Source organism: Chamaea fasciata, unplaced genomic scaffold (assembly GCF_029207755.1).
Source record: "Chamaea fasciata isolate MVZ Bird 193981 ecotype frontalis unplaced genomic scaffold, bChaFas1.0.hap1 SCAF_9, whole genome shotgun sequence".
NCBI lineage: Eukaryota > Metazoa > Chordata > Aves > Passeriformes > Sylviidae > Chamaea > Chamaea fasciata.
The window spans coordinates 35,947,490-35,972,293 of NW_027094094.1; the positions used below are offsets into that span (position 1 = coordinate 35,947,490).

Sequence of the window (24,804 nt, forward strand, 5' to 3'; positions counted from 1 at the left end):
TACTGTTTTGACTTTCTTCTTATTTTGATCTTAATGTGAAACCTTTTACAACATCAAAACGTTGTTATATTTCAGAAGTTTTGTTTTAATTGTAATGCCAAAATATATAATAATTACAATTTGCTTTTCAAATCATCTTTGAGAAGAAAGGAATAATAAAATTATCCTAGTAAAACCACTAGGGGATTATTGTTGCACTGGAATATCAAAGAACTTTGGAAGCATTGAAGATTTATTGTCGCACAAAACATCGAAGTGTTAATGATCTTAATCTGAAACTGGGTGGTCTTCCTTTGATTAGGCACTATACATCAGTATGACAGTCTTAATACTTTCTGGTTAGACTGATAAATGAAACAGATTTTGTTACGTTACTCAGTATGCCTGCAAGTTAATATAGAAATAAAACTATTTCCTTATAAATTTTAGATTATGCAGAGGTAAGCACAGTACAGCTGTTGCCTTATTTTGCAGTGCACACTGTATTATGAAATGGATTAAGCAAATTCCGACCCCCCAAACAGGAAAAATTATGGGAGTTTTTCCTCTGAGCTGATGTTCCTCCTAACAAATGCTTCAGTTCAAACTGATCAAGGCATTTAACATTTGAATGAGTTTACTAATTTAAGCAACAGTACTATGCTTACAGCCAGGAGCATACACACCTCACCTCACTGACTGAGCAAGGGGAACCTGCAAGTCCACAATTATTCTGGAATTTTCACTCTGTGGCTTACGAGTACCTCCATCTCATGTTTATTAGCAAGACTCAAACACAGCAAGAACAATCACATATTTCCTAAGATAATGAGCCCTTGTTAATTCTTCATTTATCCTTACTAAGAAAACCTAAGAAAGCAAGCTTTATATTGCAAATGGATAACAGAAAAGAGAGTAAAAATTTTTCCTAAGAGCTATATGGGAATAAAATAACTTCATCCATTTCAAATTATTTCATGCATGCCAAACCTTGCAAAGCAGACATGCAAACGTTCATGCCTAAGCACAAAGTATTTCTGCTGAGAAATGCAATCTTTCACTTGCACATCGCTGTAAGTTAACAGAAATCTTTCAAAAGATTCCTCAGTATTTTTCATTTTTCAAACCCGAATTTAAATAACATCCATCAAGAATTCACATAAGCAGAACAAGCATAGCAACAACAAATGAAAAAACTCCTCTCTGAAGCAGACAGTTTAATTCCTAGTAAGCAAGACAACACAAACAAAACTAAAAGCAATGGTTCAAAATAGGCACTATTTTTTCTCTTTTCATCAAAAGCTGATTATAACCCCTCTAAGAAACCAGCATGATCTCCACAGGCTTCACTGTCCTATATGAGGAAGATACAGTGGCATTTATTTGTTGGATTCACACAGTGGGTGTGTGACCCGCTCGGGCATGGCACGGAGGGCAGAGCTGGGCGCACACACAGCTCCTGCCCAAGGTGCACAGCAAACAAACACTGCTGCTGTTGCAGGACCACCTTCCCTATACAATTTTTCCTACAGGTGATCTCATGCCATGCAATTTGTAACAAGAAACTGAGGGAATCCAGGAATCAGGTGACTCCAGAGAATGCTGGCTGATTTACAAGGTTAATTTCCCACAGCGGCATCCACACAGGTTAGTGAACTATGAAGCATTTTCCTTTCAGTAATGGAATGGAATAACATGCTGACAGAACTGACTGAAAATACTTAATTTCTCCCTCTTACATAAGAATATTTAATGTGACTTCTAAATGACCCAGCTGAGAGAGGCATTCTTTCCTTAGATAAAATACATGACAGGGAGAAGAAAAAAAATATCTTTTGAAACAACTCTCCCTAATCTATATTGGCTTTGCAGGATATTCCATGACCAGAATGAAATCTAAGTAAACAAAGGAGGATGCCCAATTTCAGATTCCTAAGGTTCATGAAGTTGAATTCTACAGCTCACGATGATCACAGTGGTAGCAGAGAGAAGATGACAATGTTTGATGTTGGCCAAGAGTCCACAGGAGATGATGATGCTACTGAGTGATGAACAACACACACCTCTGTGTTTCTCTGTCATTCTGAACAGAATTCCTGACTCTACAATCATGCAGCAGAAAGACAGCCAGGAACCAAAGAAAATTCCCAAACAACCCCACAGAGAAGCCCCCCACCAGCTCTGCACTGCTTTCATCAAGAGATATCAGACCACAGCTTTTTTAATGATATGCTCCTCACAACAGTACTCCATACATGAAATTTCATGTGAATAGCTGCACTGAACATGCTGGAATTACAGAAGAAATTTCCAGCTACAGTAGAAAATTAGACATTTGATGGAACTGAGCAACTGAAAGTGTTTGTTATATATATTTACAAGTATTTTTATAAGAGTCCAGCATCACTCTATCCTGCATCTAAGCAAACAAATATTTAGCATAACCTGCTCAACTCTGCAGCGTAACACTAATGACAAGATTTCTTTTAAAGGTAATTTGTATTATTATCACTCTGATAATAACACATTCCTGTCATTAACTGCAACTCATGAAAAATAAAAATACACTGCTTAACATGAATATTGCTTTCTGTTGGTTTAAAGGAGGAGGCTGACTGTCATATTCTGCTCCAAGAGAAGCATACAAGGCTTGGCACAAAAAAAACCCTTTGGTTTATATTTTCTAGAAATCACCATTTCCCCCTGGCCTTGGTCAGAACTTCTTTTATATTCCCTAAATGCCACCAAAAGCAGGAGACACTGGCTCTACAGTTGGCCTCTTCAGGAAGGTATGAGGGATTTTCCAGATAACACATTCAAGTAGTCTCTGGTGAGTACACTAGGATTTATGACAACAATTAATATAAACTGAATCAAAAGGGAAGATAAAATGTTTTAAGTTTAGATATTATTGCAAATTCTGGTTTTTAAGATCAGAATTTTTCCAAGAATGCTCAGTCATTCTCCTGCAGCAACAGTCTTTTGAGCTGTCAGTGTGAATTGTCCACGGTTCATCCTGAAATTAAAGAAAATCGCTGGCAGCAAAAGTGAAGAGTCAGCCAAAACCTACCCATTTCACTCTGCTGCCAACTTGCTCTCAATCTCTCCATTACTCTCTGGAAGCTCCTCTACCAACTTTCCTTTCTTTTCCTATGTTAAAGGACAGAGGGATGACTCTTCATACTTTTGGAGCATCTTCAGAGAAAATTTTAATAGAACTACCCGTGTTTTATTATTTCCTCAATCTCATATTACATAAAACTATCTAAAACAGCCCCTCCTTTGGAATAAATTTGATGCCACCACTGATATGCCCATTGCATTTTACTACTATCTGAATAGGACCGAATGTTAAGTGATCTTGTTTTATTGTTCTAATATAATACCGAGAAGAAAGAAAAGTCAGTTAAAAAGCTTATTGCTGGAAAATGAATTTCTTATGAATTCTCTCTAAGTGAATAGAGAGACAGATTGCAGCTTCCTTATGAAGGAGGTTACTGGGGAACTGGCTTCTCTAATTTACACTCTCAAAAAAATCCATTCTGACAAATGCTTTAAAACACATGTGAAAACCTTCTTTTAGTGTTAAAAGAAATAAAAAATACATTAGGAGAAAGGAAATTTCCCTACATGAAGACTCCACACAGTACTTCAAGAGATACTTCAAGCGCAGCCATATGTCGTCTATGAAAACTGGATTTACACATTCTCCTGACACTGGAATTCGTTTATTGACAGCACAAAGTACCCAGTAACTGCAGAGTCATCTTGCACTAGCATGCAGCTTCCCTCCCACCTACAGAAAAGGTGTTTGTTTGCTGCTATTTCAGGAGTCCTGCTCACCCTGACCTACAGCACCCTGTTTTTTATGGTAGGTACAAAGCATACTGGAAGATGGAGGAAATCAAGTGCCCTCTACCAACAAGTAGACTAAAACCAAGCTTAACTCTGCCAGCTTTTCTGTCGGTAATTACACCAGGTTACAAAAATGCTGTTACAAAAAACATGATCAAACTTCAAGGAACCACATCAAAGATCTGAGGGATTCTAAAGTAAAGTTAAACAAATGTTTTCAGCCCACTACACAGACACTCATTTCTAATACAGTAAAAATACAGGACTGATGTGAATATTTTAAGAAATCATGAACTAAGCCAGCCTGAACTCTAATACAGATAGAACCACCATTTTTTTCAGGACAATAAAGCTTGGAACTCGCATACACAACAAAATCCTTCTCCGCACGATTTACTGGCAATCATCCATCCACAAAGTTGGCCAAAAGAAAATTTTGAACACTTTCACCTTACATATGCAGTACAAAACATTACCTGCTGCACTACAGAGAAGCAAGTCTTTTAAGAGAGTCACCTATACCATGCAAAGTCACAGTAAAATATGACACATTTTTTCCAACTCAGTATTTATGCAGAGGGCAGAGTGTACAGGGAAGGGGAGAAAAGGATCATTATTTAATTGCAAAGCATTGCTAGAAGAAAAGCAGGTTAAGGCAGCAAAAAAGCCAAAGCCAGTGACTTTAGCTGAACAATAGTAACTAGAGACAATTGCCACAACAATTCCACATGGCTAGAATTAAGATTTGTGACAGCTCAGAGCTAAAGGAGGCACAACTTTTGACTAGTTTCTTGCTGTGATCAGAACGACTGCAAAAACAGAACCAGAGACACAGATTCTTGTAATGAAGACACTGAGAAACTACACTGATAATGGATCAGAGTTCCTGCCTGCAGTTATCAAATGGGATATCACTTCAGAAGCCTGATAACCCACACAACACAGTCTGGCTTCCAGGCTCACAAGAGATGATGCGAGCTTTGGGCTAGAAAATAAATATCCATTACCATGACCTTTCTACTGCACGTTATTAAGACTTGCTCCTATCTGGAATCCAAATATCTTGCAGATAAGTAACTTCCACTTTCATTGTAAGGTCCACAACTACCTGGAAAACCATTTACTGCATCTCTAGCATAAATGTTATCTTTCTCACAACTGAAAGTTAATTACAAATTATGGATTCAGCCCAGAATGATTCGCATTTCCCCTGGGGGTTAAGGAACAGAACCTGAGCATTGCACACAAACACAGCCATAATGCAAAATAAATCTGTAAGTCTCTTAAACAATTGTCTGTTAAATGAGTCTGTTCTGTGGCTCAGAAATTAAGAGGAAAATGACAAATGCAATCACTTGCAGTGCATCCGAGCCCTGAATGACCTCATGACACAAGTCAAGCCTGTCTAGGCCCAACACCATCTTTCAAGAACATTTCATTAAAGCTGAAAGAACACTCATTTCCACCTACAAGAACCCTAAAGAAATCCTTTCAGGAAAAGAGCTGTCATTAGTACCAGAACGTGTCTCAAATACCTGCTATGTCATTTAGAAACTGAATTGCACCATGACAGCAACTTATTTCTAGAACACTCTTTTTGACAGATACAATGCTATTGCACTAAAAATAACGTGGGTCAAACAATGAGGAAAGGAGGATATTCTAACCCAGACATGGCTTACTGCATTTGTACAATGTTTCAGCAACATCTAGAAAGAAACAAAATCTTGTTTTAAGGCCTGACTGCAAGTTAAAAGCTTTGCATTCTGGTTGGGTCACAGGGTACGAGTAACTCACCCACCATCACAGGCCTGGTGGCAGAAGGGCTTTCCTGGTGGCAGAAGGGCTTCCCTAGCACAGCTGATCCTGCCAAGCCCATCTGGGGCCTCCAGAGCCTCCTGAGGCCTCCCCCTGCCCTCAGGCACGAGGATGCTCTGCCCAGGGCCGTGCCCAGCACTGCACACTGACCCCAAACACTCCAGGAGCCCACTGGGGCCACAGCAACCGCCTGGCACCCCCAACACTCCATGGACGGCAATCCATTATGAGCACAGCAACAGCCTGGCACCCAAACACTCCCACCACCGCTGTCTCCTGGGAAACAGATGCAGAACCCAGGAATATGATTACCCCTATTAGCAGTACCACAGACACAGGCTGCCATTGCTACCAGTGATAAAAATTCAACCCAAATCCCATCCATTTCATTCTGCTGCCAACCCTCCCTGATTTAGCTAAGAGAATCATCTACATTTCCTCCAAAGATCTGATCTACTTCATAAACCATTTATTTCCAATTTCAATCCAAACGACTTGCATATAAATATTTTACCATTTCCCTAAATAATATCCACATTTACCCGGAAACCATTTACTGCATCTCTACTATAAATATTACGTTATTCAACTTCATTACAAATTTATCTCAAATTTAGAGTCCAATTTAGCTCAAAGTTTCCAGCCTTCCTAAAGTACAGTTCCATTTTTAACCTGTATTTCCATCTTCTATCAATACATAGTAAAAGCAAGTACACAATGCATTCAGTTCCCCTTAATTTTTTAAGCCAAAACTAAAAATAAGAACAAACTCAGACTTCAACCTGGTCACTGTCACAGATATGCTCTCAGACATATTTTCTCCATTTTTGGACCATTTCCTCACTCTTCTTGATACTCTTCATACTGTTTTCAAAATCTTTGCACAGTGATTTGACCATTTAACTGAGACTTCACCAGCACAGGAACCAGCTTTAGGTGCCCCCTGGACAAAGAAGTTAATACTCATAAGCCTATTAAACCCGCCCATTTTTCCTAGAGTTCAAAAGCTCAGACTGGGGGGGGTTCTGCAACAAACGCAACCTGCACGCCCAGAACCTGACGGGCACGTTCAGTTCGAGTCACCTGTGAGGACACCCACGGCCCTTTCTCCTTCATGAGGGAAGCACCGCACTAGAGGAGCAGAGGAGCGCCCCTCTCCATGACGCCCTTCCCGCCAGCGAACACCGCACGCCCTCATGCGACATCACACGGCTCGCCCCACCAGTCAGCACCCAGAAACACGGAAGCAGAGGATTGCTTTCTTTCAAAGTGATTTCTCATTTCCCGGGCTAGGAGACACACTTGTGCTGCTGTGGTAGCTTCTCTGCTTCTGCAGAGCACAGACAGCACACGCGGCTGCCGCGCCAAGCCACAAGAAAGAGCTGGCAAGAGCACTAGATCTGTCGAAAAAGAGATTTGTCGCTTCCCGGGCTAGGAGATGCACTTGCGCTGCTGCAGGAGCTTCTCTGGTTGCGATATAAAGGAGAAAAGAACCTACACAGAAAAATGCAGTGTTTGATTTCATAATGTATGTCCTGAAGTCTCCACTGTGATCCAATCCCAAAACATTCCTGCAGTGTCAAGTCAGCAGCTGGAGAGCAATTGTTTGGGTTTTGGGTTTTTTAATTAGATTTAAGAGGGAAAATTTAAGGGAGATGCTCGATAAGCTTCTAAGACTCCAAACCACCCAAAGAAGGTAATAAGAACACGGCAAAAAACTGTTTTTCACTAAACAGGATTAAACTACTATGGGAGACTTTTTTAGGCAAGTCACTATTAGGCAGAGCGGCAGTACCATAAATTAACAGCCCTATTGTTCAATTCACTTTTGGAAGAAACTCCGGTTCTGAGCTAATCGAGTCAGTTGGAAGTCATCAAAAACTGTGGATTGCTGCAGAGGAGAAGAGTTTTTCCTACCCCTTACCTAGTACCAAGGAAAGTAAGGTCTCCCCAACAAGATATTCATAGATTACTGCTGTGAAATGAGTCTTCTTTGCAAGGAAGGAAGCTGCTGTTAGAGCTCCTAGGGTCATTCTAAAAACCTCAGACAAAAAACTCACAGTCAATTCTAAAGGAGCCACCAGTAGAAATACCAAACTCATTTGAAGTATCATGCAGTGCCTGGGTAAGTAGGAAGGAAAAATGGAGAAAGAGTAAATTATTACCCGTTGGAAACTAGACCAAGCAAGATGCACAAGTTGACCACGCCTAAAAAATGCACTGCTTCTAAATGGGGACATATCTGAAAACAGTAATCCTGAGCTTATGCACCTGAGAATTCCAAGATTTGAAGAACTGACTAAAGAAAACCAAACAGCAATAACAACAAAAAGACACAAGGATTAAAAACTTGCCTGTCAATAGAGATACCTGTTTTATAGGAGTTTTTAGTTTTGGTTTCAAAGATTTGACTTACTCCCAAATGAAGAGTCCACAGCAGCTTTCATCCAGAAAGAATCTCCAGGACTAGCCTTGCAAACATTTAACCAGAAGCGGGCTTCTGAAAGCCCAGCTACAGTAGCTCAAAACAGCAGCTAATGCACTCTAACCATTACCTTTTCCATCTTCCTGTACACAGATACAACATAAAGGCACAGCCTAAAGTCTTTTACTGCATCTTCCCCTTGCCAAAAGTTTTGGCTGCCCCAGCTTAGGACAAATTGAGAAAGAGACAAGAGAAAGCAGCTAAATCCTAAGGAAAGTGCACAGCCCTTCCCTGCTCTTAAACTCAGGCTCTTGATTGGCTTTAGCTGTAGACAAAGTCAAAATATGCTTTAAGTGCCTTAAGCAAAGAAGAGACTCTATTGGTTGACAGAAAAGCCCTCAAGTCCAGTTCAAAGTTCAGTAGCATTGCCTTTTAGAAAGTTAACTAATTCTAAGACATAATGTAAACATAACAGAGCATTGCTAACATTGCTAGACACAATAGGTAGGCTGTAGGCCTAGGCCTCCTGTAAGAAATAACCCCATTGTCACACAACTGTCTTACACCAGGATAAGTGCAAAAAGACAGGAATTCACTTTCCTATTTATCTTCCAGATTATGTCTGTCCTGATTAACTGTTAGAAACATATAGAAAGAGGTGCAAGTACAAAACCTAGAATATTAGATGTATTTATACAGACTTCCACTGTCATTTCCAGAAACACCTTCTCTCAAGAACTTCACTCTCTTTTCCAATTTCTAGAATAAAATAGACTAGTATGCCTAGGACACTAATTAATTTTCAGCTGAATCTGATTAGTGCAGCTGCTGGACTGCAGAGCCTTGTCTTGCACAAGTTACAACTGAAAGCACAAAATACTGGATGGGAGAATAAAATGCCTCCTTTGGTTTTTCCTCCATTCAAAGGTATGGATGTGTCACCCAGAACACTTTGCCACTAGCTCACCTCTACTAATGTCTTGATACAGATCTACGACAATTTCTGCAGGCCAATGATACGTGAGCTAATTTATAAATAATGAATCAAATTAAAATACATTCAGGTAATAAACGTGCACATTTACATAGAAAACATTTGCTGAAAAACACTAAACACTAGCAACAAAATTGTATTTTCTCATTTTTTGACAGTATCTGGATCAAAGAAAACACACACCATGACTAAGCTCTTGAGTTTGAAGGCTAAAATGGATTTGACAGTAAGGGCCAATGACACCTGGCACTTGTTTACTCTTGAAATCTCTAACGAGATGCAATCTCTGTTGGCTAACTTCTTCACTATTAGAAATAAGCAGAACTCCTGCACTGCCACAGTGACTGCAACATGTTCATGGTTTGTGGGGACCTAAAATCTCTCCACTTTTTTTTTCCTTCTCATTATATTCATGGCTTTTCCTCCCCAAATCTTCAATATTTTCCCCTCGTTAGAAGAAAATTCCTTCTGTCCTAAAATCTGGGGGATGTTTTGAATGGTTAGATTCCAAGGGGGGGTGGAAATTTCTCTCCTACCAAAATTCAGAAAACAGTTTTCTGATTCTTGTGCACTGCCCGTAACGTCACTGTTATTGATTAGTCGGAATCCTCACAGCAAAGGTTAATTTAACAAGGATGCAGAGAGCAGAACTGCATTTTCACTGCCTAGACTAGAAAAGAACTGAATTTTCCTGGGTATCACAATTGGATACCGCTGACAGAGGATGCCTTAAACTGGCTTTATTATCAAAACAGAAAGACGGAGAATGATAGCAGGAAAACGGGAGAAAAATCAGAACATGCTGAACTCAATGGAAACAGAGAGTGCAGTTAAGATCAGCTCCCTGGCTAGAGGTACTGAGGCACAGATATCTGTATTTGGCTGATCAGAATGAAAGAAATCAGCATAAGGGGCAAAATGTCTAAAAGTGGAATGGATGTAAGAGCAGAATTCTTTGCATTACAGGCATCCATTGAAGGGTATGAAGGCACTCTTTCTTTCTATCATTACTTCACCTTATAATCCCAGCAGATATAAAGCAAAGTGCTATAATTAAAAATGAATTCATTTATTCTGAACACATTCCTTCCTTCATCTTTGTCTTTAACTTTGCTCTTAAAAGCTTTAACACACTTTTTTCATTTGACATTAAGCTTCCATTTCTTCCCTCCAGAGTTATGGCACTTCCCCATGTGATGCACAGGTATGTTCAAGTCAGTGCACGTTCTGAGACTGCAAATCACAGAATGCAATGCTCTGAGCAATGCTTTCCCTGAGACTTTGCTCTTGCATGTGCACCAGAAAGCTTCCAGGGGCCATTTTTGCCATTGAATACCAAAAAAGGTTACTACTATGATGGGGGGAAAAAAAAAAGTCAATTATTACCCAACAGACAACATCAAATGCACAACACAGCATCACATCATGGAATGATGATCACAACTTGTGTGGGACAACTGTCAAAGCAAAGACTTGACTGAAAAATTCAGTACAGTTTGTACTGAATTTCAAACTTCAAGGAATATTTTGTTCTTTAAAAGACACATTAAAAAGGAAAGAATTCAGTAGCTACAAAGACAAAATTATAGAGTTGTCACTGAATAATGACTTTCCTTGGGTGTTTTCTTCTAGCTTTTAGATTTTTATCTTTTTTAAGAAACAGATTGAAATAAAATTTAAAACCTCCTCAAATACCGCTGAAATCCAGTACCTAAATATTTAGATATACCTGTGCCTTTCCACATAAAAAGTTATTCAAATTCACTTGCTACTATAATTGAGTTACATCATGCTTCATCAAATGTTGCAGTCGCTTCAATAACTTTTTTATTTCATTTTAGAAGCATTGAAACAGAATCCCTGTTGTACAAAAAATTTGGGGTTCACTTTCATGCAGAGGATCCAAAACGAAGATGGAAAAGTAGAAAATTAGCATATTAAATCAACTACTTTGCAGAGTGATTCCACAATGCACTAGAGGATCAAGTTCCTTTCAACAATTCATTTTCAATTTGGTGACAAATCATGATATACAATTCCTTCTCTATCACGTTTTGATTTCAATCTACCTACATGCACGGAGAAATATTCTTGCTAGGAGTATGTAGGAACAAGGTTTAGATCTTCATATCGGTATAGGAATAATTTGATGCCTGCCTTCACTAGAGGAGAAAATGCCTATGTTTGCGATAGTGATGGCAAACAATGTGCTTTTGTGGAAAATTCTTGCCATCTGGAAGGGTGTTAAATGAACACTTTGTTAGGTTATTGGTTTGTTTTGTTGATAGCCAGAGCACTTCTTTTCCATCTCTGGCATTTATTGTTCTTTGCAAATTGCTTTCCTCAGCCGCTATAGCAATACAATTTAACACTACTTCAAGCATATCCTCACTTGGGACTGGAAAACACTGACAAAGAAATGCATCAATTAATCATCACAAATTTCCTCAAAGTTATTAGGATGGAACTTACTCTCCTATATCAGGGTTCAGTTGTCTGCTAGGAATACAGCAAGTAAAATTTAGCACAAACAACTTTAAATGTTTATCTTTTGCTCAATAACCATCTTCAGGCCAGATGACACACTGTTAACATGCTAAGTCGGCCATTGTATTGATTACAAAAAAGAAGAATTAGATACACCTCTACAGATTTGACCTGTATTTGCACACACTAGTCAATGTTTTCTACTGAAAAGAAGAAACTCTAGGGGAAAAAATCCTATTAAGGTAAAATTAATAGCTTAGATAAAAACCAAGTTAGGATAGATGGGACACATACCAAAGTTTTTCACATGGGCAGATCTATTACTCAGCACTTCAGACCTGAATGTGAGCTTTGACCCAGCACAGCTTGGAAGAACACCAAGCCAAATTTGAGATCTCAAGCCAAAGAACAACCAGATAGATTTTCGTTCTTTATTTTCTGTACAGAGGGTAGAAAGTATGCTGCTTTACCATTTTCCCTCATGGAGAAGCACGGTTATTTAGCTCTTTGCACAGTGATACAACTTCAACAGTCACACCTTACCCAGGCACTTAATTTCAAGGACATCATTAATCTAATTGGAACCAAACAAATATCAGCACGTTTCAGCTTCAATGGTTACATAAATCCTTTGTTACAAGCTGAGAGTTTCTGCAATGAAGTGGACAAGCAAGAAAGGAATAATGAATGGAAGTTTACGACTATTCCTCTGCAGATTTAGTCCAACAGAAGTTGCGAGAGCTGGATTTAGTTTTCCACCCCACCCGTCACATTTTTCACTCAATTATGCAAGGAATTCTCATGGCTCAAATCTTAGTGTAATAAATCAGATTTGCAGTTTGATTCCAGTAAGTGGTTTCAAATAGAATAAATTCTATCACAATTAACAGAATTCATGGAATTTGGTGTGTATTCCATCTAAATTTATCTGTCTGTGCATAGGTATTCTCATCTCAAGGGATTCACAAGAAAATCAGACTCATGCTTCACATACAAATCTTTGTTTTATTGTTGCACTAAAAACACGTGCCATTTAGAGTTGCAGCTTCTGTACATTCAGGATTTAGAATAGATGATGTTCTCCTTCAATGACAAGTAATATTTTCTAGTCCTGTTTCCTACTCTGAAGTGAAAAAGCTCTAAAATACAGTTGGACCAATAAAACCCAATGATACAATACCTACTGCATGTTTCCAGCTGGAGTAGCACATGCAATTATCAGGAGTAAAAATATCTAGAATTCAACTATGTAATATTCTTATATGTATATCAGTATATAAATACAAGGTGTCTTACATATCTCTTTAAAATAAGACTAAAATTGTTGCATGTTCTAAAAACATACTTCCAGACTGCCAAAATTTAAAATGTTTTACAATTAAAAATGGGGTTTTACGAAATTATTTTACATCCTTTTTGTTCATAGTCTGAAATGGTATAGCTCTTACTTTGAGAAGAAGAACAATCTGCAATATAGCTAAAGTAATTTTTTATCTGTCACTAAATAGAAGATGAACCATTCCAATCTCCCTGGAAAAAAAGCATACCTTTTGGCAAAGTTCTCACTCTGCTCTATTCCTCTTTGTGCTGTGAAATACAGGAGGAAGTAGAACAGGACAAGAAATTAAAAAACAAACCACACTACTTTGTATTTTGAATTTCTTGCTCACTCTTGTATCTGTATAATCCATACCGTGATTTTATCAAAAATCTAAACTCAAAATACTTGTAACAAAGGTGAAGCAAAAAAAAAAAAAAAAAAATCATCAACTACTTTCCTGAAATAAATTCTGAAATAGTTTGGGAGAGATTAATAGTTCTTAAAAAACCCCTATACACTAGCATGAGTTTGAGGAGCTAAATAACAGGCCTATAAACAGTCTGCAATTTTTCAATATAAAATATCTTTATATCTTTCAAAAAAAAATCTAATGTGCCAAGTCTCATTACTATTAGAAACATATTGCTCATAAAATAAGAATTGCTCTATTGATTATGAATTTTTTGGCACCAAGATAATAAACACTGATTAACCAATACTACTTGAGATACTCGATTTTTTTCCCTTAAAGCAATTTCTCGCTTCCCAGGCTAGGAGACCCTCTTGCAATGCTGCAGTAGCTTCTCTGGTTGCGCAGAGCCCAGAAAGCACACGAGGCTGCAGCTCCAAGCAAAGCTACAAGAAACAGCCTCAGAGAGCACAAGATCTGCCGAAAAAGCGATTTCTCGCTTCCTGGACGAGGAGATGCAGTTGCCATGCTGTGGTAGCTTCTCTGCTTGTGGAGAGCCCAAAAACCGCGCGGGGCTCCTGGTCCAAGCAAAGCTACAGAAAGAACCACCGAGAGCACTTAGATCCACCTAAAGCAGTTTCCTGCTTCCGGGCTAGGAGACTGTCTTGGTTTTGATAGACAGGTATTTGCCAGGGAAGATTGGAGTCTCTCTTAGAATGTGGACATTCAATCCAACGTGGAATATGATGAAATACATTGCAAAGACAAGAACCTTACACACATTTATAGCAGCACATCAGCTACAGAGCACTACAAACATTTTGAAGGAAAGGAACTAAGGTCTCCCAGTGGCAGCAAGCACCATTTGTTTCCTTTACGACAGAAGGTGCTTCTAAACCAGGACTACAACAAAAACCCCACACATTCAAGGACCTTCCAGAGCTCTGTTCATTTGCCCAAGCAAGCATGAGTTAGATAGAATCGTGCAACTCCCTAATGCCCTATTATCAAGGGTCAGCAAGGGAGAAGATCCCAGTTCAGGCTCCCCCAGCCCATCTCCAGGTTTCTCTATAAGCCCTCCCAGGGGCTACCTGCTCCCACTGCAGAACAGAACCAGCACCCAGCCAGCAGCTCCTCAGTCCTGGCAGGTCAGCGGCACTTCCAGGAGCACACCAGGCTGGCAGCAAACTGCCCAAAGGGCACTCAGCCCTAGACCCTTCAAACCCTCCAAAGTAGCTTGGCCAGGGGGCAGGGTCAGCACCAAAGACACAGACACCAACCTCAGGAGCTCAGGGTCTTTGGCGACAGCTCAGAGCAGCCAAGAACCTCCCAAGGAGAAGCTCAGCAATGCTCCCCAGCACTGCTACCCAAGGTGGCCTACAGGGACTGAGATCCAGCACCAGGGACCCTGAGCCTTACCCCCAGCAGCTGGGAATCCCCTGTCACAACCCAGCCCTGGAGAGCCCCCCCAGAACTGGCAATTCCCACGGGTGCGTCCGCCCGCAGGCCAAGAGGCTCCGGCTGTGCCGGGACAGGGCCCAGGTCGGGCAACTGCTGCAATAAACAGGCGCACACAACTCCCACGGCAGGAACAGCTGGACTCAGCCTCCTCCGGCGTCGCACCAAAGCCGGGCCAGGGCTTCAGGAGCAATGCAGGAGCTGCCTTTGGCCCCGCTCCTCCCAACAAGGCCACAGGACTCATCTCACGGCCCTGTCCAGCCTCTGAACACAGAAAGGTCAAGCCATGTTTCACTAATGAGCACGGACCTAGCCCAGAACACTAATGATCCTGGCTACCGCACTACCGACAGGATACAAACACAACATCTGGGTTGAAGGCTCACCCAGAGGTCAGCTTTGCCTCAAGACTCTGCTTCAGGCCTCAGGCCTTCAGGAAGTCCCAAGCTGCTTGAACCTCTGCGCAAAGCCTGCTCCCATCTCCTGTGGAACCTCACAGATCAGGCAGCACTTCCTCTGCCCACTCCTGAGGCTATTTAGCCTGCCAGCAAAGAGCAGGGGCTGACCTGGGAATGACAGAAGGCAGGGAGGGGAAAGGACCCTTTTGCTTCCATCCAGAAAGCCAAAGGCCGTCAAAAAACCCTCTGGTGAACACCTGAGCAACTACCTGAGCAGCACCAGGAGATGAGAGGCCTGGCACTCCTGACTCCCAGAGCTCCCAGGCCTGCCTTGCCACTCGCCTTCAGCCCTTGTCTTGGACAGCAAGACAATCTCAGGGACAGAAATCCAGGCTCCTGCTGCTCCTGGACGGAGGCACCCAACAGCTCCGTGCTGGCTGAACATGGCAGCAAAATCAGGATGCTGCTCTTCCTTGGGCAAAACTCCAGCCACTAAAAAGCTGGAACGCAGGACAACCCTGCCTCTCCACCGGGGCACTCGGATCCAGCCCTACTGACACATGGACATTTGAGACAGGAATCCATAACCCTCCGTGAAATCACATCACAGCCTCCAGGTGTTTTCCTGTTCGTGTCCTCACTTACCTGGCATAGGCTTCTTCCAAGGCTTTGCAGACACTTTGCCTCTAGCCAAAAAGATTAACATCGCCTTCTTTCCAGCTTTCAAGAAGTCACAGCAAGTCATCCTGGTCCCATGTTCCACGTCAGATTCTCCCGTAAGAAGATAGATATTTTTCCGTTCAGATCATTTCTCAAGCTATCAAGAAAACCAGGATCCCACATGCACTCCCAGAAATTCTCTCAGCACCATTTGCTGCTTCTCTCTCTGCCAGGGCACCAACAAGTCCTGGGTTGCTTCTTGTTCCATGCTGGCCAGTGACCTTGAGCGATAAAAGAAGGCACCAGTATTGCTGCTAATTTTACAGCCACAGGCTTTCAACTTTCCACAAGTTAAAAGCAGAAGCAGACACTCCTCCCCCTGCTGGAGCTGATGGGTCCATGCCCCACTCTGCTCTCACAAACCCTTCAGCCCCGCTGCCAAACCCAGCACTGCTGCAGATCTGCAACACAACAGCACTTTATCCACGGGGGGCTGCCCCAAACACACATTTCCCATCACGGGTCCAGAGCAGCCCCAGCGCTTATTTTACATCTCCCCAAGCACGGCCAAGGCCCCCCCCAGGTGCACAGGAACATCAAATCCTCACGGTGTACCAAGAGCACCAACAGGTTCAACCCATTCAGGCAACAACTGCTCCAGTTCACTGCCGGGCACTGGCACTGCTCGGTGTGGGAGGATCCACTGAGCTCCTGGGTATACTGAAGGACAAAACATTTCCCATCACGTATCCAGACCAGTATATCCACGGGGCTGCTCCAAACACACATTTCCCATCAAGTAACCGGAGTAACCCAAGTGCTGATTCTACCTCTCCCCAAGCGCGCCTAAAACCCCATGCACACAGGAACACCACATTCCCACAGGGTGGCAAAAGAAACTGGAATAGACTTCATCCATCATTCCTCAGACAACAATTAATCCAATTAACCACCGTGCACTTGCAATACTTGGTTTGAAGGGTCAATACACCTTCTGTACACGCTGAGCTACAGAGCATAAACACAAAAATGAATCTTGCTCTGTAAATAAAACCAAACAGAAAGAATAACCATAAGAAAATTCCATAGACAAGGAAACTCTTGCATGCCTTTAAGCATATCTCCTGAGAACTCAAATAGCCACTTACAACAGGAAATATTCCCAAGCCAGACAAAAGCCCCAAACACTGGACCTAGTACACAAAGTTTCCGGTGCAAAACCTTCATGCTTCATGACAAAGCTAAGCCAAGGAAAAAAGCCCCTCCAGACAAAACAAGTTAAACACACTCTACCCCCATGATAAAAGTCCCCAAAACATACCCCCAAACCAAAAGCAAACAAAGCAACCCAAACAAACCCCAGCTGCCCTGAGTGCCATTTATCATTCAGCCCCTTCCCAGACTGGGGACACCTAAGGGAGGTCTCACACACCTTTTCCAACTCTTCTGCCCCTGCTTCCCTGCCCCTCAGGCACCACTGCCCCGCCCAGGGCTGAGGCAACCTAAATATTATGGAACAAAAAACTTAAACTAGCAGAAATAACTCACACTACTCAAAAGCTGTCTCTGCTTCCAATAAGTAGCCCTTAAAAACATGATAGCACCTTCCACAGAAATTCTATAATTGAAGTCACTCCATAAACCAGCCAAGAAAGCAAACCTCACAAGGTTGTTTCTTCCTACCATGTTCTTCCAAGTGAAAGGCTAATTAAAACCTTCACTACAAGACACCAGCCAGGCCCACACATCACGGGAGATTAAAGGGGGGAAAAAAAAAGAAAGGAAAACTTTGGTACCTTCCCTAAACAACACACCCCAAGAGTACGTGTGTCCCGTCCCCCCCCACATACCTGCAAACACATCAAGGCTTAGCATAGCTTTGATTTATAGAAGAACTTACCAAGAAAATTCTCTAGGACAGCACAAAACTCCCCACATTCCCTCTACCTCAACCATAGGAAACCTCAAGCAAGAGAAAACACTGACAGAGAAAGCACAAAAAAACCCCTAATTCAGCACCAAAAAAAGGCCAAAAACAAGCTAAATTAAAACAACATCTGCCTCCTAACCACACATAACAGAATATCTTGGAATTCAGAGAGAAACTCTGACAAACACACAGAACAACAGCCCCTCAGCCCTACCTACCATCACCCTCTACATAATAAACACAATCCCACACAGCACAGCTTATACAGAAACAAATGAACAAATTCTCACCGCACTAAAACAGCCTGGAGAAACTCCATACCCACACAGACAGACCGCAGCATTCCACATTGAACCACAGATTGCCACAGCCCCTTCCGGGGCCCTTTTGAACCCGCACCCGGCTCGCGATTGGCGGGTTCGCTGAGGCATCGGAAGCGCTGATTGGACAGCGGGCCCCGGGAACCCACCCGGCCCCGGCCCTGCCCAGCCTGCGCTGAGGGCCCGGGGGCACCGCCCCGCCCTCAGAACCGGCACCAGCCCCCCGGCCCCGATCCCCCGATAACCCTTGGCACCGGCCTGGGCTCTACCCCTGTACCGGCCCCGGCCTCAATCGCCCCCGGTCCTACTCCCTCGTCCCTGCCCCGGCCCCGCCTTGGCCCCGCCCTGTGCTCTGCCCCAGACTCTGCCCTGGCCCCGCTCTGAGGGCCCGTGGCTCCGCCCTCTCCCTCGATCCTCCCTGCCCCCCCCCCCACCCCGGCCCCGGCCCTGCTCTGAGGGCCCGGGGTTCTGCCAGATCCCCCGGCCCCGGTCCCCCCCGGCCCCGTTCACCCCCGGCCCCAGCCCCGCTCCCCCGCTGCAAGCCCAGGCTCCGCCCCGGCTCTGACACCGGCCCAGCCCCGGCCCGCCCCATCCCCCCCGTGGCAGGTTTGCGTTCGGTTTGTGTCTGAGAAGTAGGATCTCTGCCAGAATGGTGCTGTTGGGAAGAAAGTAAATCTGCCCCAGGGATCTGCGATAAGGGACAAAGTTGCAAGGAAGGGGAGTATTTATAAATGGTCTCCGTAGTTCCTTGTAATTCTGGGTGTTTGGATTTAGCCTGGGATTGTCAGCTAAGTCATAAAAAAGCCAACCAGGCTTCTGAACTCTCAATGAATGTTTGAAACACTTCCACAGAAAGACAAGTTAGCAATGATTCCAAAGGCAAAATTCTAAATGGAGGGTAACGACTTCTGGGGGATTTCCTAAGGAATTGTGGATCTCAGGCATATGGACTTTTGGAGGTGGAATCCCAGTTTCAGCCTTGGGCACCTGCAGAAAAGGGACCCTTACCCATAGCAAGGAAAGCCCGCTGCCCCAGCGTGTCAGGTGCAGACATTGAACTCTCTGGGGAATAAGCAGCAAGTCCGCTCTGCCCCTGCCCTCACACTCGGAGTGGCAGCAGCTGCAAGGTGAGAGCTGTCACAGAATGATTGAGGGGACAGACTAGCCCCAGGTATGAGCTGGTGAGGGGAGAACAGAGCAGCCACAGGTGTGACCTGTCAGGATAATGAGGGAGCAGACCAGCTGCAGGTGTGAGATGTTACAATGATGATGGGGTGGTTCCTGCCAGGGGCGGTTTAACAGAGGAGCCTCGGCTCACTTTTCCATCGAGCTGTAGAGAGTGAAGAACTCCTGTTGAGTTTCTACGTGGGGCTGCTGTAGTGGTGGGAAAGCCTCTTACAGTGCCTGCAGGAGTATATGGATGTGGAGTGTTTCTTTGTGGCAGACAGCAGCAGCAGGTAAGCCAGCGTGGAGTTGTAGGGGGGATTTTTCTCTTTTTCAGCTTTGTTTTGCTAATCTCTTTTAAGTGCTCCCAGAAGAAAAAGGGCTTATGAAGGCAAAAAGAGTTCAAAATGAATAATGAAACTCCTCTTCTGTTTTTGTTTGTGTTAAAAGTAGGAGGGATTTCTCTCCACCTGGGATTTTATAAATAGGGGTACTTATATGTGGTTTTTACTCACTGTTACTTTCTTTGATGATATATAGTCTTTTGTTTGATTTTTTTGGCATTATTTATTTCATGTAATTTGGTTTTTGAGTGAAGATAACTTTATGGGTGGGTTTGTATTTGACATACAATTAAGTAGCTTTTTTGATAAGCTTCTGATATGTGCTATTGGGGTTTTGTTCATTGTGTGCAGGGATTCAGATTGGGTAGGGCCACCCTGGCTGGTTGAAGTTTAGGTGTATTGTTAGAGGCAGCTTTTTTTTTTTCCCAAATTTTTTTCTGTTTAATGGTTTTAAAGCGGCTTTTAATAACTTATTGTGTAGCTTTATTTTGCTTGGCAATAGTGTATGATGAGGAATGCGATCTATTTACTTTACATTAGGCTTCTTAGTTTACATGTGGGTTAGGTTGTTTTTGAACTGAGTTTTGTTGTTGGAGGTCTTTATTTTGGTGGGGTATTATGTTTTCCAAGGGTTTGTTTCCTGAGGTTTACCGTGGTGTAATTGGTTGTAGTGTGAGCTATAGGGGAGGTTTTATTTATTTAGGGGGGACTTTTATCATGGTGTGTAGTGTTTTTTTGGTGGGTTTAAGGTAAGGGGCAGTAGTTCATTTTTTGGGGTATAATAATATTTAAAATCAGATTATTGTTTTTTGTGTTATAGGGATTTGTGTATTTAGCTTGTTTGGCTATAGTATGTGTTCTATAGTTATGGATAATTTGGGAGATACTGTTTATAGTTGAATGGATCTTTTAGTTTTAGGGTGGGGGGGTCCTGGGTATTTACTTTGGAGGTTTATTCAGGAGACTGGACATAGGAGTTATTTTTATTGTATTTGGTAGCTGGATTAAGAGAAATGATAGTTGGCTTTTGTTTAGTGGATTTTTGTTTCTGTTTTCTTTTCTAAAACTCCTGTATTTGTGTGGTCAGGGTAGTGGTGTTTCTGGTGTAAATCTAAGCATCCATTACTGTTTGTGTGTTTTAGGTGGTCCACAGGTAGTATACTGAGACCCTCCCACTGACCGGCACACAGATCTGCTGAGATCAGGCATTGATGTTTGGTTTTCTGTATGGTACCTGACTAGATAGACAGCAGCCGGGAGACAGCAAAGAATTCCCAGAGGCAGAAGCAGCCTTCTTTAGCACACGATGTGGATTCTCATCTCTGAACATCCCAGAGATAATTGGAGGGCTCAGAGACACAGAGGGAATGAAAGCGGGGTGCTAGGACAGGAGTCACCGGGAGGAGTTTTGAGTCAGGTTTAGAGACAGGGATGTCCCAGATGTGACCCCTTAGGCTACGTGAAGAGAAAGTCTCATTTTGGATCAAAGTGCTGAGGTGTGCAGGGCAGAGCAGTCCTGGTGTGTATTGTGTCACTTGTCTGTTGTGCACTCTGTGTCTTTTGGGTGTCTCATATGGTGTGTCTTTTGACTTAGCCCTTTGAACGGCCTGTTGGAAATGCTAGGCATTGTTCTTAACAGATCCTATTCCTTGGCCAGGTGCTGATGTCATTAAACCTTATGCTTCAACACATACTAGAATCCATCTCTCTTCGCAAGCATCCAGGCTGATGCCTCTTCAGGTCTTGTTCTGAGCTGTATCACCAGCTGTGCACCGCCCTAATCCATTCCGGTGGATTAGGTCTTGTAAGAATGCCAAGATAGGTAGAGGATTCTGACCGTAGGATTCTTGGGCATCTGTCTCTGCGTCTCTTGGGATAAGTCATCCCGTTGGCATCTTCTTTCTGCAGGGTTCTCTGAGCCTGGTCAGCTCGCCTTCAGTCTTACCTCGGTCATCTCATTCTGAGTTCTTTGCTCCTTCAGGGTCATTCTTCTTGCCAGAGGATTTGTGTCCCTGTTGTGTCCCCTTGTTTGTCCTGTCCTGTCTCACGGGTGTTGGTGTGTGTTTGGCCCGGAGCTGCTCTGCCTTGCTGCTCAGTCTGGGTGTAGGGGTAATAGTACAAGTCCTGGGGACTTGAAATTTGTGATGTAGGGTGTAGTAGGGCTGTAGAGGGTATTCCTAGATTGCCACCAGATGTCTGGAGCTGTCCAGTTATCCTGCAGCCCTTTGACTTTTGTCCTAGCTTTGTTTCAGATGCAGAGGGATGAAATCCGTGGTGGAATGCCCCATCTAAGGTGACGTGGATTCCCTGAGAATATCAGTCATCATTAAAGATGAGAGTCGCATATGTCACATTTATTGGCACTCCAGTGCAGGCCCCTTGCATTTACAGCTTCAAACAAGTGGGTCCCATGGCAACCGTCCTGGGCAGCAGCTCGACCCTGCTCCGGGCTGGGCTGAGGGAGCAAACACTTGGGGCTGACACTGCTCCATAGTGAGGGTACTTGTGAAAACACCTGGATTGTCCTGGATATTTTTTTGAGCTTTCTATAAGGTCTTAAGCATCAACTTTGTAAACATAAATGGCAAGGACTGAACACATGAGGCGCTGGAAAGTTATACACACCAAAGACACCCTTTTTTTAAAAAATAACTCTGTGGCTTATATCTTAATTTTGAGACTCCTTTTTGGCCAGCTTTACTGTAAAAAAATCTCATTTAAATTTAGCTGCTTCAATGAATTTTTTGTACAAATATGCTCTAGTGTCAGGAGATTAAAGCAGTAACACCAACATGCCCCCTCTGGAAGAAATTTCTGCGTCTCTTCAGACCTGCTGGTTTGCAGTAGAGTTTGAGCACATTTTGCTGCAGCTTTGGTTCTTAATAAGTGTAAGACCATGGATTGCTGGATGATTTCCGTAAGTTCTCCTATTTTGTAGGAGCTGCACGGTGAGGTCAGAATTCTGAGGGAGGCCCTGGCAAAGCTGCCACGGGCAAAGAACATGGATGATCCAGGGGCTTCTCCCACCTCAGTTTCTCCTGGAGCATGCTGTGTGTCATGCCAGATGTTTAACCTGGGTTTGGGGTGTTCTCCTGCAGTCCCAGCTCTAACTACTGCCCCTGAGCCCAGGCCTTGCTCTGTCTCAGCACTAAACCTGGCAGGTGGGTGTGCTTTTCCAGCCCCTTAATCCCACAGGCAATCCCAGATTCCCGGAGCTCCCCGAGGCACAGCATGGACTTGCTCCCTGGGAGCTGCACTTCAGTTTGCCTGAACCAAGGATGGCCTGCCTATGTTTGTAACTTTATTCCTGCTGTTTTTCCTCCTCCAGGTTGTTGGCAAGAAGGAGAGAGCCAGTAGGAAGTGAAGCCATTGGAAGGCCTTATCCCAGTCCAAGGTTCCCACTGTTCTCTCTGACTCCTGGATAATTGCCTGACCATAACCAGACACTGTCAGTTTGATTTCCTGCCTTTTCCAATAAATCCTTGCTTTCAGCTGGAGTGTGTTCATGGTGTCATCCTCCTCCTCTTCCATGGATTTGTAAATAAAATGTCTGGCTTTTGTTGAGTCAAATTTTGTTATTGCAGGAATTGTGGCTCTTTTGTTCCACTGAAACTTCCCAACTCTGCTGAGCGTTTCAGATATCAAATACAAGTAAGACTGGAGTTTCTTTGGGTTGTTACTCCCACAAAACACAGATAATTTTTGGATAGGAGTAACTAGACCTGTTCAATTCCCACTTCCCTTTAAACTCAGAGCAGAGGAAGCAGATTTTAAACCATTGTTCCATGAACTTCCACCAACTTGATGACTGTTCCAAAAGTTTTCAGTGTTAGAAATTTCTGAGCTTGTTTTCCAGGCAAGCTGGGATTTAGAGATTATTCCTTCCTTTTATTTGATGTTTTTTGGCTCTGCTTCTAGTAAGGGAATATTTATTTTTTCCAAATTTCCCTCCTGATTGGAATTTTTGTACGTCTTAGAGCACATTTCCAAGGAAATCTACCAGATGCATGTTGGTAAATCAGAAGCTATTTCACACTATTCACCACCATGGTGCCATTTTTTTCCTTTCAACCCCCTAACACGGCTAATTCTACCCATGCACAGTATTACGAGCCGTAACTTGGTGTCAAGGTGTATTTCAGAGGTAGCAATAAAACAAAGTTGACATTATCTTTTGTAACTCTCTGCACCTCCTTGTTTACTAATAAAGAAATCCAGAACAAAACAAACAGAAAAAAAACTCTGAAACAAAAGCCCCTACACACACCCCCCCCAAGAAAGAGCACAGAAAGAGAAAGTATGCCAATATTATTTAAATAAAAAATTAAATCTTTACCCCTTTAGAAAACCAGGCTCATTTATTATAAATAATGGTGGTTCTGATGTGTTAGGTAAATGAATTCATATCATTTAAAATATAAACAAATAAACACAAATTTAAAAAATAAATACAAAAATAGAAAAAATATAAGGAACAAAAATAGAAATAGAAAATACAAAAAATATCCATTATATAACTAATTACAATATTGCATGTGAGATATATTATAATGTATTATATATAGTAGGTGTAGATATGAATATAAAAGTTAAATGGTAATGATAAAATATAAAAATAATAAATACAAAAATTTTATTTTTTGTGGAACAAAGCTTAAACTAAAGGCTTTTTTGGGTTGAATTTTGTTAGAGGCAGGATGTTTGAAGTCGTGGTTGAGGGTCTTTTGGGGCATTTATTTGAGAGGATTTTTGGCCACGTGCTTTTTTGCCTCTGTTCTCTGCCCGTCCCCTATGCGTGTCCCCGGCCGAACTGTGCGGCAGGGCTGTCACCGTGTGGACAGAGAGTGGTACTGCAGCGACCCCCCCCGGCATCCCCGGGCCGAGCTGTGCGGCAGTGCTGCCGTCCTGTGGATAGGGAGCGGCACTGCAGCTGTCGCCCGTCCCCGAGGTCCGTGGCAGCCCCGGGCTGTGAGCTTGGGGACAGTGCTGCCGCCCGACCGTCCAAAGCTTGCGGGAAAATAGGCGGGAAAAATGCAGAAACCCCGGGTGCATGGCAGGCAACTGCCTGTGCGCGACCCCGACCACGGCGCCGCCTGGGCACAACTTTACACAGCATTTCCAGGTGTGCGGACGCAGGATGTGGGCTCGGCAGTGCTGTGGCTTTGTTCAGGCAGTCGAATTAGTCAGGTGCCTCTTTAAGGCGCCGGGGGGGCCTTAGGTATGCCATAAAAAAGATGGTGGG

The 24,804-nt window shown here is 43.0% G+C and overlaps 2 long non-coding RNA genes across 2 annotated transcripts in view; one reads left to right on the forward strand and one right to left on the reverse strand.

Moving 5' to 3' along the window:
* Window positions 1–18,088, reverse strand: part of LOC136293737 (uncharacterized) — a 28,719-nt gene extending 10,631 nt beyond the window's left edge. The window contains exon 1 of the long non-coding RNA XR_010722249.1: window positions 18,025–18,088. This is a non-coding gene — a long non-coding RNA (uncharacterized lncRNA). The remainder of the gene's footprint in view (window positions 1–18,024) is intronic.
* Window positions 18,089–19,360: 1,272 nt separating this feature from the next.
* LOC136293738 (uncharacterized) lies at window positions 19,361–23,757 on the forward strand. The gene is made up of 3 exons (XR_010722250.1): window positions 19,361–19,511; window positions 22,501–22,723; window positions 22,891–23,757. It is a non-coding gene; the product is annotated as an uncharacterized lncRNA (long non-coding RNA).
* The last annotated feature ends 1,047 nt before the right edge of the window (window positions 23,758–24,804 follow it).